This window comes from Papio anubis, chromosome 14 (assembly GCF_008728515.1).
Source record: "Papio anubis isolate 15944 chromosome 14, Panubis1.0, whole genome shotgun sequence".
Classification (NCBI taxonomy): Eukaryota; Metazoa; Chordata; class Mammalia; order Primates; family Cercopithecidae; genus Papio; species Papio anubis.
The window spans coordinates 40,072,054-40,086,076 of NC_044989.1; the positions used below are offsets into that span (position 1 = coordinate 40,072,054).

Sequence of the window (14,023 nt, forward strand, 5' to 3'; positions counted from 1 at the left end):
AATATCACAATCCAGCAAGTAATATTTAAACATAAAGCTGGCTGCACTTCCTTCTTTTTCTTTTTTAAAATTGGGGGTAAAAAACATATAAGATTTACCATCTTAACCATTTTTAAGTGTACAGTTCATTAGTGTTAGGTCTATTTACACTAACAGATTGGAAACAGATCTACTGAACTTTTTCTTTTAATCTTTCCAAACTGAAACTCTACAGTCATTAAATAATTCCCCTTTGCTCCCTTTCCCTAGCCTCTGATGACCACTCTTCTACTTTGTTTCTATGAATTTGACTATTTTCAATATCTCCTATAAGTGAAATCATGCAGTATTAGTCTTTTTGTGACTAGCTTCTTTCACTTAGCATAATGTCACCAAGGTTCATCCATATTGCAGCATGAGACAGGATTTTCTTTCTTTTTAAGGCTGAATGATATTCTATTGTATGTATGCACCACATTTTGTTTATCTACTCATCTTGGATGAATATTTGGGCTGCTTCTACCTCTTGGCTATTATGAATAGTGCACTATAAACATGGGTGTGCAAATGTCTCTTTGAGATCTTGTTTTCAATTCTTTTGGATATATACCCAGAAGTGGGATTACTGGATCATATGATAGTTCTGTTTGTAATTTTTTTGGAAACCTTCATATTATTTTCCACTGCAGTTGAACTACTTTGCAATTCCGCTAACAATGCACAGAGTTTTAATTTCTCTACATCCTTGCCAACATTTGCTATTTTCTGTTTTTTTGTTTTTGTTTTTTCCTTTTCTACAGTAGTCATTGTAATGGGTGTGAGGTAATCTATCTCTCTCTCTCTTGAGAATAATGGAGCCGGAGTTGTGGAGATTATTATTTTTTATTATTAATAGCATTAACAACTGTATAGGTGAAATAAATTGCTTTTCTCTTTATACTCATACCTCTATCGATACTCCAGAACACTTTACTTCTGACGCCAAATGTGTGTGTGTTTTTTTTCTCTCACACCAACCAATTTTCCCATCAGCTGGGCGTCTACAATTCAATGCAATTCTGACACTATCTACCTGGAGTTAGCTCAGACCCTGTAGGTTAAGGAATCAGTCTTACAAGACTATCTTACTTCAGAGCCCAGTTGCAAGTTCAGGTGTCACTTGTGCTTGTAATCAACCAGCTATAAATTGGAGGTTCCCGCTACCCATTTCTTAGGTTCAATGATTTGCTAGAACTGCTCCCCGAACCCAGAAAAAGTTTACTTACTATTGCCAATTTATTACAAACGGTATTTTAAAGGATACAAATAAACAGCCAGATGAAGAGCTACACAGGGCAAGGTTTGGAAGAGTCCCAGGTGCAGGAGCTTCTGTGCCCATGTATTTGCTATGTACCACTCTCCTGGCATATAGATGTGCTCAACTAGCCTGGAAGCTCCCAAATAGCATAGTTCAGGAATTTTTACGAAGGCTTAATCATATAGGTATGATTGATTATTAGCCCGACTTCCAGCCCCTCCCCACTTCCTGGAGGATGTTGGGAGGGTAAAGCTGAAAGTACCAAGCTTCTCATCATGGCTTTGGTCTTTCTGGTGACCAGGGTCCATCCAGGAGCTCACCTCATCAGAACAAAAGACACTCCTGTCACCCAAGAAATTCCAGAAGATTAGGAGCTTCGTGTTGAAAACCAGGGTCAGAGAACAAATATTAGAACAAAAGATGCACCTAGCACCACTATTGTTCAGGAAATTACAAGAGATTTAGAAGTTCTGTGCCAGGAAATGACTAAAGATCGAAATATTTCTTATTATAAATCACAATATCACAATAACCTATTGACTTCGGGAGATGTGCAACATATTAGAGGTAAGAACTCTTCTTACCCTTTAGAGCAGGGTTCCCCAATCTCTGGGCGACGGACCAGTACCAATTTGTGGCCTGTTAGGAACTGGGCCACACAACAGGAGGTGAGCAGCTGCAAGGAAACATTACTGCCTGAGCTCCGCCTCCTATCAGATCAGCAGCAGCATTAGATTCTCACAGGAGCTTGAACCCTATTGTGAACTGCACAAGCAAGAGTTCTAGGTTGCATATTCCTTATGAGAACCTAATGCCTGATGACCTGAGGTGGAAGAGTTTCATCCCGAAACCATTCACCCCTTATCTATGGAAAAATTGTCTTCCACAAAACCAGCCTCTGGTGCCAAAAGGTTGGGGAACATTGCTGTAGGGGCCTCTAGACCAATAAAAGAATGACCCAGACATCCCACCATTTCCATGAACTGCACTTGCCTTTTTGCTTGCACATCATATAAAAATTATATTGTGTAAATAAAAAGGAATTCTTAGAATTTACATGTCTAGGCAGCATAAATTTTAGGAGAGATAGCCATTTCTTTTCAAATGGGTCAGGGTTAGAAAATAGGATTGTAGTAGCCTTTAAAACAAAAAGTCATTTGAAAGCCCATGACTTGATGGGGTTGGGTAGAGTGGGATGGAGTGGGGCAGACGGAATGGATGGCTGGAATAGGATGGGTGAGGATGCTATTGCAGGATGGGATGTGCCCTGGGAGATCAATGAAGGCAAGAGTGAAATGACAATATAGTTGCAGAAGAGCAAATTTGCTTGGAAAGTGTAGAGGAGCTGGTTCAAGGAGCTGAATGAAAAAAAAGGAAGACTCAAGTCATAAGTTCTTTACCTTGTGTCTCTGGGCTTTGGGAACCCATAACCCTGTTTTTATCTCGAATTCAATGAGAAACTATGATAGGCCTCAATATGGTTTGACTCTGTGTCCCCACCCAAATCTCGTCTCTAATTGGAATCCCTGTGTGTTGAGGGAGGGACCAGGTAGGAGGTGACTGGATCGTGGAGACGATTTCCCCCATGCTGTTCTTGTGATGGTGAGTAAGTTCTCATGGGATCTGATGATTTAAAAGTGTGGCACATCCCCCTGCTCTCTCTCTCGTGCCTCCAGGTAAGAAGATCTGCTTGCTTCCCCTTCCCCTTCCACCATGATTGTAAGTTTTCCGAGGCCTCCTAGCCATGCTTCCTGTTAAGCCTGTTAAGAGACAATTAAACCTTTTTTCTTTATAAATTACCCAGTCTCAGGTGGTTCTTTACAGCAGCGTGAAAACAAACTAGTACAGGCCTTAAGGAAATGGTGGAGGGAAAAAACACCTTTGGTCCAAATGTTGAGAAGTGATGAAGAAAGTCGTGGGCAGTTCATTGAATGTGAGATGCATGGATAAAATGATCAAGGCTTGGCCTATGGATCCTACTATGGAAAAGGAATGGACAGGATGTGTAAAGTGATGTGTCTTCATGTTCTTTCACTTTCTTCGTTTGCTCTTAATGGTGCCTTTCACTTTGACTCTCTTCTTCATATTTTGTCCTTTGTTATTTGCAGGGTCTGTGTCATAGGAAGTAGAATAACTGCTTCAGAACATCAGCATATCTGTTCTGCCATTTTTGGGTAGAAATAATAATGTTTCACCCTTAACTCCATTAACCATTAACCATCATTTTTACAATGATGTAAACATTGTAAATGTCTATGGCTTACCTTGTAATTTTTGACTCTACTGCTATATAATTTTTTGATGCTTATATATGTCTACTCTCTTTCATAAACTACCTCTTTTAACCTCTTAGGCTTGATCATTGCTTGCAAGGAAGAACAAAAGTCTGGTTTTGTTTTAATGACACTGAATTCTTTCAAGGAAGTCTTAGTTATGCTGTCAAATTTTCTTCCATTGCTTCATCTTGCTAGGCCTTTCAGTTTTACTTCCCATGTACAGTACAGTTTATTTCTTTCTATTTCTTATGGAAGGCTGATAAGGTCCTTAACCAGGTTCAACAGCCCATTTTATTCCTATCATTGCGTAAGACATTAAAATTTAGCCAAAGCTGCACTTCAGGAAAATTGTTATTATTCTGCTCACAAAATCTCATACTGGTATTTATTGAGGTTTAAGGAGGAGTCGATAAATTGCACCCCTCTCTTCTGTCTTTGACTTATAACCTATTGAAAAAAATGACACAGGAGTTAAAAAATGAAGATAAAATATTGTTTTATTACTGAAAAAGTTGACTTTAGAACATGCCTTGACTTGTGACCAACTGGGTTTCCTAATTTATTCCCTTCTCCCTCAGTTGTACTTATTTGACTACTCACATACTACTCTCCTTTCTCTCTTGCAGCTATTTCTCCTCTTACAGAAAGGGCTTCTTATTTGCCTTCTTAACTGACAGGAACTGCCTCAATAACTTGTTACCCTTCTGCCCAGGAGATATTTATCCTCCTCTTCTTCTGTAAGGCGGAAAAAAAAATAAAAAAGGGAAGAAGAAGCAGTCCAGTGGGGTGCAGTGGCTCCTTCCTGTAATTCCAGCACTTTGGGAGGATGAGATGGGAGGACTGCTTGAGGCCAGGAGTTTGAGACCAGTCTGGACCACAGATCAAGACCCTGTTGCTGTCGCTACTAAAAAAAAAAGTGAAGGCCTACTGGGAAAGAAACAATTACCAAGAAGGACACATCTGCTAGAAGGTATTTAAACAATATTCCCACTGCGTACACAAATGCAAATGGCATTTGATCATAACTCTCTCTCTTTCTCTGTCTGCCACACCCTAGCCCCATGCTTGCTTTAGCACAACAGATCGTGCCTATTATTCACAAATGATTTCTCTTACCTTCCTAGGCCTGGCACTTATTTGGGAGGATGAACAGAAGTCATCAGCCCATGAGATCTTCAGAGGGTCCATGACGATGTTGCACCCTGAGTCACAGGCTAAATGTCTAGAACAGTCAGATGCTTGCTGGGAACCCAGATGAGGTTTCTGTGAGTAGGATGAATCACTGCAATCAGTGAAGCTAGAAGTGTAGGTTTTTGAGGAGGTCTAATTACAAGATTTTGATATGTTCTGTAACTGCATACACTGAGGCAGAAAACTAAATAACCCAACTTAGTAAGAAAAACAAGAGAAAAAAAATCCATTTTTATCTCAAGCACAGCTTGTTCCTACTCTCCTAATACCCATCAGGTTTAATGATGTTTATCTCTTCTTTTCTGAGAAAAAGATAAAATGGAGAAACTATTACTATTAAGCAAGTTTCACTAAGATCTCTGTGTTCTTTTCCCAGAAGGAGGATATTCATATAGGATAAAATTTGAACAAATTGCTTTCAGAATTCATGCAAGAATCTCTCCAAAAATTGTGCCAGCTGCTCTCTCGTGCTGTAGTTGAAGTCCAGAGTTGAATCCGCCCATGTGCTGTGCTTCGGATCAGGTAGCAAAGTCGGAATCAGCCAAGTCATGATTACTCCTTTGAAACAAGTTACCCTCTAGTAGGCAAGACCCATGTGACTATTCAGACTACATTTTTCCCTCATCGACAGCATTCCCTGGAGTACACAGGCAAAGCGCCGAGTGTGCGGGGGAGTTCCGAACATGTTCTAGGGTTGGGGGAAGCAAGCGAAGGGGCGTGCAAAGGGAACTCTAAAGAGGGAATGTAGATGTAAATGCCTATGGTGCCGGGCAGGGAATATACATCCATAATCAGGTGTCTAAAAATAAAGCATAACAACAATAGCACAAGATGATGGTAAAAAGCAGCTTCCATGGAGGGGAAACAAAAGGGAGTGGTGGGGACTGTGATGAATTGGACAGGACAGTACAATTCCTATCTAGGGAGGCGAGGCGTCCTCTGCTCAGCTCAGGCAGAATGGTGACTGGAGTGCTGCTGGGCCTTCTGCAATCTCTCAAGTTTCAATGGATGGAAAATAATTCAAATATTAAAAACAAAAACACTGGGAAAGTAAAATAAAATAATCTTTGTAGGTGAATTTAACGCTGATTTGGAGTACTATAAAAAGACCCAATGTTTTAAAGTGAGGAAGGGCTTTTATGAGTGCAGGACTAACATAGGGGAAGCCTGGGGTTTTCTCTTTAGCATCCTTCCACCTCATACCCCTACCCACCAATCCATGGTTTTCCTGAACTTCTGACTCAGGTTGCCCTTTATTAAGATAATGAGAAGATAGACAGATGAGGGTCTCAGACTCCTTTTTAAGGCAAAAGATTTGACTTGTGACATTTGTATTCTAATCTGCCATCTCCTTGGTTTCACACAGGACTCCTTTAATGGACAAAGATTTGTTTTATTCTGTGTCTGAGGGCACAGACACACATGTGTACTGGGATACATGCAGAGGAGATGCTTAATTCATACACCATAATCTTCACTTGTTTTATGAACCGGAAATCAATTCCATTTCTTCAGAAGATACACAAATTGTTTGCCCATGCCAGAGGTCACGAGTGGTGTCCTGCTGACCAAAAGGACTCAGGGTTAGCCGTAATGTTACATTGAAATGCTGCAGGCAGGCATGCCTTGCCAGTTTCTCTCAGGTCACCAAGCCTGGTTCCACTTCGTGCCCCACGCAGTTGTCTTATCTACATAAACACTAAAGCCATTTGGATTTGTTAAGTCTTGACTTACATACACTTTTTAAAGATCAACCGTGGTAGATATAGACTTCCTACTGTATAATCTTATTTCCCCCACCATAAATATGGACAAAATTAGAGGTTTGCTCTAAAAATTCATTCTAGTTTAACATGAAGTGAAATGTAGCAAGTTTGTAACTCTTCACTTGATGTATTTCTGAGAAGTTTTTTTTTGCCTCCCAAATGCTGCCAACTCCCTTCCCACTCTGACAAAACTAATAATGTAGAATCATTTTAATTCTCCGTGGCTCCCAAAGATGGAAAACTCAGGTTACAGGATAAATCTGGCCTAAATACATACTTTGTTGTGGCTGGGGATAGGGGGAATTGTAGGGGGTAAGAGACAGTGTTTAAGATATTAAAAAATATTTCTCTACCATTTCAGATATATATGCTCTGTGCCTACTGCCTGGAAACATCTGAGTTTGTGGCCTCTGCTGAATACAAATACAGAGACTCAGGTTAGCCCTAGTCAACACCTTCTCCATCATCAGGAGTATCTGGGATACTGGCCATAGATTGATGCTGTGATGGACCACTCCAGGAGACCCAGAGCTTCTTTAGGCTATGTCTTCCAGGCTTCATGAACACCATGGAATCCCTTGTACTAAGATCTAAAGAAGCTTCAAGTGGTCAGCCCTCCAGAGGAGGTTGATCCATATCTGAATTCCATTCCTTATCATCCCAGGAAAAGTTTGTATCTTACCCCAAGGTATTTACCTGTCTGTCGCAGGGGTAATGATTTAAAAATGTATCAGTTTGCTATCTTTCTTCTTTTCTCTTTGTCAATGGCTCTCAAGCTTAGCCTGTGCTAGGCAGCATCTGTGGGAATTGAGAGAAGGGCTGGGGAATGGGATATTTTACAAAAGAAAAATGCTAAGGGAAAGAGAAGGACATAGATTTTGGTATTCAAAAGCAGATTAGTCATCGAGACAATAAATAGGCTTGCAAACCAAGATATGGTATTGAGAAAGGATGTTTCCATTTCCTTCGTGCCCTCAGTTGAGAACATCAACATCATTCAAATCAGACTGGATGGATCACGCATCCTCCCAGGTGTGAAAAAGATGCCCTGTCTGCTCACACCAGCCTGGACCCTCTGAGGGGGGAGAAGAGAGTGTATAGGAGAATTAAGAGACCATTGCCTCCATTTGCTGGTCCTATAATAGTGTGGGAGAATGGAGGCATTGAGATCTGTGCTGCTCATTTTTTCTTCTCTGGGTTTAGGCCTGGGGAGAAACAGACGTGTTGGGTGAATGAGGATAACACCAGAAGGAGTAGGGTCTGATTGATCCTTGTTTTCCTGTCACACAGCCAGAGGGTATAATATTGAGTTGTTAGCACAGAGAAGTCAGAGGTTTAGCTTTTCTGAGATGCCCTAATTCCTTTGTCAGGAAGTCACTGAATTGAGAGCCAGTGGACCTGGGAAGAGGGCTGGTAGAGCAGTGCAAGGTGACCCTCCACTGAGGATGTGGCAAGAGACTTGTGGGTCTGCAGCCTGTAGGAGTCAAACGATGGTGAATCAGCAGAGAAACACTGCTTGGACCAGGAGGATGAGTCTGAGTTACATTCACTTTGGTGTATAAGGCCAGCAGAACTCAGGTGCCCCAGGAAGACTCAGGCCATTGTCCTAGGTCAACCAATGCACACAGCATCCCAGTATAAGGTCAGTGGACCCCTTGTTCTCACTGAGAACTCTCATACACTAGAATGCCAAGTTAGGGAGAGAGGCAGAGGCAACCTGGGATCCTGAGCATCCTTTCCTAGAGAGACTGAACACTGTTTTAAGGAGCCATTAAAATTACTGACTCAGATTATATCTAAAGCGAATTGAACAGAAGTTAGGAACTTGCAAGAAATATCATGTTAATCATAGACTATATGGACAATGTTTTATCCACTTTGCAAATGTGAGTTATAGTGTGAATTAAAATTTTTTGACTCTGCTCCATGTATAGGCAGATGGAAAGAATCTGATCCTTCCTCGAAGAAGTCAGAAAATTTTTAGGTAGGGAATTATATGAACCTTCCAAGTCAGAAGACTGTCATTAAGAAAATTATCTCTTTTATTTAGTCCACAAAATGGTACAAGCCAGCCCTGAAATGTTTCAGCACTTTATAAAACCAGCCTCTGCCTCTTCATCCTCCTCTTTTATTTAAATCACAAAATTAATGGATTCCTTTATTTTTGCTTACTTACCATATATCTTTGCTTCCTTCTGTATTCCTTTCCCTTCTTCCTAGAAAACATCTTTCAAATAGCTTCCATGTTGGTATATTTTCAGACATCTTACATATCTGAAAATGCCTTTATTGTATCTTCACTGTTAAATGCTAGCATTATAAGATCTAATACTCCAGGGTTAATGAACTTTGTTTTCAGCAGTTTGAAGATAGTAGCACATTGTATTCATGTATCCTGTGCAGCTGAGAAATCTTACATAAATTTCAGAATTTTCTTGAAGGGGATTTTCTTGCCTTGTGCCCTTCAGAAGGCTTTGTCTTTAAAACCTTTTTTAAATCATAATGAGTCTCAGAAATGACTGTGTTCTCTCAAGCCTCCTTGATGTCTAAACGTTTTCAGTCTGCAGTCCTGGGTCTTTCTAAAGAAACCCTCATTAGCCATTTCTTCACATAATTTCTCCTTTCTCTTATTTTCTCTTTTGTAGACACTTCTGTTCTTTATATCACTTATTCTTATTTTTTTCTCTTTGAATATCTTTGTCCTTTCTGACGTTTTCTGGGAGAGTTCCTCAACCCAATCATTCTGTTCACCAATTTATTATTTAACTTTGTCCACTGCGCTGTTAATTTCTTCTATTGAGATTTTCTTTCAATGTAATATTTCATATCAAATTTTTCCGACTGTTTTTATTTTGTCATTTATCTGGTTCCTGCTTTATGTGTCCAGCATTTTGCTTGTTTTATGTTCTGACAGTTGTGTATATTATTCTACTTGTTTTAAATTCCTGTTGCATTATTCTTCTTTATATATATTTTGTTCTATTAGTTGGCTTGTGCTTTATAAATAGTCTGATTTGGCCTGATTGTCTTGCCACCTTCTGCTCAGGACTGTGGCCCCACAGGCTGAGAATCTCACTCTGTTGTGGGCTCGCTGGTCCTAGTGCACAGAATGGGAGATCAGGCACTAAGACATTCAAGTGGAGTCTCCTGTTCTTGGTGGATAGTCCCACTGAGAACACATTTACCTGCTACACACATGGTCTATCAGAAATGACCGGGGTATGGCTAATTTAGTGTGACGTTCTTTTGATTTAGAAAAAATAAATTTAGAACATGGTTGCTTTGCTAATTCCCATGGAAGAGTTGTTTGTAGGGTGGAATATGCAGCATTAGTACAATGAAGGAAAATAACTGTAAAATCAAAAAGTAAGCCAAAGCTAATATTTTCAATAAGATGAATAAACAAAAAGCTTTGAAGCTGAAATACTTATGGATATTAAAATGCAATTTCATGAAAAGTCTAGATCTCTAGCTCCAGCTCTTTATCAAATAGCTTAAGGAAAAACACATACATTTTAAGTCTGTCACTGCTTTTGCTTCATAGCTTGTCAGTCTCATCAACCAAACTGAAACAAATTTTCTAGAAAACCATTATGAACCCAAAGTCAATATTCAGTGTCATCATTATCTTCTCTGTCATCTTCTGCTGATTAATTCAGATACATTTTCCAATAAGCCATGGATTAATATTTTAGTGGAAATTCTCTTCAATTACATCAAAGAGAAAAGCAGGGGGAAAAACATATGGGTTAACTGCAGCAAGGGATCAATAATTCTATCAGTTCTTTTCTGTCAATTTGAATGTCTCCCTTCACCTTTTTTTCCCTACAATTTTCCTTTTTTCCTAGTTTATGCTTCACTTTTAAATATCTGGCATTCTTTTCTTTCTTTTCTTATAGGATTCTCTTCTAATACTCCATCTTCTATATACCTACTTTGTATACCTACAAAGAATTATTTAGGAAGAATTATTTAAAGTATTAGTGTAAACTGAGAGAAGAGATAAAGCAAATAATGGTTTTAATATTAAACAACTTTTTTATGTAAATAAAATAAGTTGATTCCTGTGCTGCTAAAAATACTAGGAATTAGAAGCTCAGTGGATATCTACATTAAAATCTGAAGAGACCAGAACTGCATATAGAGTCATTAAAATTAATATCCCCAGTTTGAATTTGAGTGGTAATTTAAAATCATGTTTACCTGTTTGTACACTTTTCTTTCCAAATAGAAGGTGAATAGTATGTGGTCAAAACTGTCTTTTTCATCTTTATATCATAGGATTTAAAAGAGTTCCTGACACCTAGCAGAGGTTCAGTACTATGTTTAAGATGAATTAATGAATGAAGACATGGGTTTAACCAACAATATCATGGCTAACTATGACCTGCCATAGACTATCATTGCGACATTGTTGTCAAAGTAAGAGAATAGACTTTGAAGTTAGATACCTTGAGTTTAAATCCCCGGATTTTGATTAACTAGATGTATTACTCATCAATTGCTGCATAACAAGTTACCCCAAATCGTAGGGGCTTAAAACAATATTTATCCCACAGTATTTTTTTGTGGGTTAAGAATCCTGGTACAGCTTATCTGGATCCTGTCTTAGGCTCTCTCATAGGCAGGAATCAACGTGTTAGCCTGGGCTGTCTTCATCTCCAGATTCAACTGAAGGTAGATTTGTTTCCAAGCTCATTCGTGGTTGTTGACAAGATTCAGCTTTTGTGTGTGTGTGTGTGAGCTGTTGATTTGAGGGCTTCATTTTCTTGCTGGCTCTTGGCCAGATGCCACCTTCAATTCCATGCCACATGCACCTTTCCATAAAGCAGCTCCCATTATGGCAGCTGTCTTCACTGCGGTGATCAAGCTAGAAGAACTAGAGTATGAACAAGCTGGAAGTCAGTCTTGTGTAACCTGATCTCGGAAGTGACATCCCACTACTTTTGTTGTATTCTATTTGTTAGAAGTCAGTCACTAGTTAGAATGATATGGTTTGGCTGTGTCCCCACCTGAAATCTCATCTTGAGTTGTAATCCCTATAATCTCCACATGTCAAGGGAGAGACCAGGTGGAGGTAATTGAATCATAGGCGTGGTTTCCCCTGTGCTGTTGTGATAGTGAGTGAGTTCTCACGAGATCTTATGGTTTTATAAGGGGCTCTTCCTCCTTCATGCACCATGCTCTTTGTTGCCTGCTGCCATGTAGCGTCTGCCTGTTTTGCCATGGTTGTAAGTTTCCTGAAGCCTCCTGAGCCCTGCAGAACTGTGAGTCAATGAAACCTCTTTTCTTTATAAATTACCCAGTCGTGGGCAGTTCTTTGTAGCAGTATGAGAATGGACTAATACATTAGTAAATGTGAATACCAGGAGGCAGGGATTGTTGGGGGCTACTTTAGAAGGCTGCCTACCACAACAGCCATGTAACCTTGAAAATTTGCTTAAGCTGTTTTGCTCGGTTTCCTTACCTGTGAAACAGGAATACTAATAGAACCCACCTGTTAGGGCTGCTGTGCTAACCATACTAAGAATGTATATGCTAGTGATAAGCAAAGTGCTACACACAGAGCAAAATTCAGTATAATAATACTGTGCTATTAAACCTGTTACTTTTTAGCGATGTTATCTCTTTTGTAGGTTGACTCTTTCTTCATAAAGTGAGAATTGGATGATCTCTGAGTTTCCTTGTAAGCCTGAGGAATTTACTGATTTTCTAGCCCTACGAATCTATAGACTTCTTCATTTTCAAAAATCTAAACTTTTTTGGACCCCACATTAGCGTTTTTTTCCCCTCACTCTTGTAATACCTCATTAGGATCACATAGAAAAAACCTGGTATTTCTGAAGGAGCAATCCTATTAATGTTTGGGACAAATCAACTGTTGCAGGGGCCCTGCCCTGAGAGCCAAAGGTTTATTAATTTTAGTCCCCACTCTGCCTGTTGAAACAAGTTCTTTAACCTCTCCCGTCTCAGTTTGTATAATTCATGGAGGGTGAGTTGGGCTGGATGAGATAGCGTTCCTTCTAGCTTTAACAGTCTTTGGACCTGATTTCCATTGGCTGCATATATTAGTTTTCAATTCTCCGTTCCATATGTAGTTACTTAGGGCCAATTTCCTCAGATTAGTATTCAGGCATTTTTAGAACAGTCTCAATTTCACAAAGATTGTAGGATATAATTATAGTTTATATGATTTTAGGAACTATTACAATGTAAAGAAAAATTATTGTGATAATCAGTAAACCTCTAAGATATTCTTACAAAGGCCATTTTTAGAAAATCACAGCAAATGAAGTCAGGTGATTTTATTTGTATGCAGCAGGTGAAAAAAATACTCCCAAATGAGGAAAAATATTTTGGGACTTTTGGGTTGACTAGAATTCAAAGTAAAAAAAATAAACGGATTATTTTCTGTAATGATTCAACTCATTGGAAGTTCTTGAGGTGTCAGTTATGCCTTCTTAGAAATAGCTCTAGACATTTACAAGTTGTTACAATAAGATAATGAAATGATTTTAAAAACCTACCAGATCTTGTGCGTCCGGAGAGGTTCAATCTCTTCCAAACAATCAATTTCTTAGGATGCTATTATTGTTTAATATCTTTGAAATTCCTTTCCTGAAACTACCTGTAGAATCTGAGGCATATGCTTTTGAACATGCTCACTGATGAAAACTCTATTGTCTGTTTCCTGAAATCAAATCCACAGTCAAAAATCATTTAGAAGTAAGAACAGTAGGTTAAAGGACAGATCAAACTGGATAATACTTTTTAGTGTATAAAACAGAGAACAGCAGCAAGATGAGAGTGATTTTCTTACATTGAGAACTAGCTCCAAAGGTGGTTCAAAACAGGACTCCTTAAATTGTTTACAATAAAGAGTCTATATAAAACAAAACCAAAAACTCTTTCTGTGTCTTTTGTCATGTTAAAAGAGTCTCACAAACTTACATGACACTGTTTACCAATGAAACCTGCATATGTACCCCTGAACTTACAAGTTAAGAAAAGAAAAGTCTCACAGTTTGCAGGACGTGTTACTTGATTTGAACCTGAAGCATCTTGGTAGTCAATTCAAATTCTGGTTCTACCACTTAGGAGCTGTGTGACATTGGGAAAGACCTGGTTTCCCAGAGCTTCATTTTCACTTATAATGTGGGAAATAATATGTCACAGAGATGAGATGAGTGTTAAGTGAGGATGTGTGAATATATCTGACAAACTGTAATGGGTGATACCTATGATAGTTATTAATAATGCCATTTTATGCATAATTTCTTATCTAAATTTAATTAAACTATAAGCTCATAAAATATTCCTATCAAACATGATAGGAAAAATAAGGGTGACATTTTCAGGATACTTACTGCCAATCAGGCACCCTACTAAGCTCTTTATAATTTTTTATAAGCTCTTCATAAATTATATCGCAATTTACTTGTATAATTTTAAATTTAGTCATGAACACTCTGAGTTTCCATTGTATAGGTGAGAAAACTAAGGTTTAGAGAGTT

The 14,023-nt window shown here is 38.8% G+C and overlaps 1 long non-coding RNA gene across 1 annotated transcript; it reads right to left on the reverse strand.

Annotated features, from left to right (window-relative positions):
• Positions 1 to 5,720: 5,720 nt before the first annotated feature.
• Positions 5,721 to 13,108, reverse strand: LOC116270270. Its single transcript, XR_004178238.1, has 3 exons — positions 13,037 to 13,108; positions 7,206 to 7,307; positions 5,721 to 6,304 (listed from the first exon to the last, which is right to left on the reverse strand). It is a non-coding gene; the product is annotated as an uncharacterized LOC116270270 (long non-coding RNA).
• Between the last annotated feature and the right edge of the window lie 915 nt (positions 13,109 to 14,023).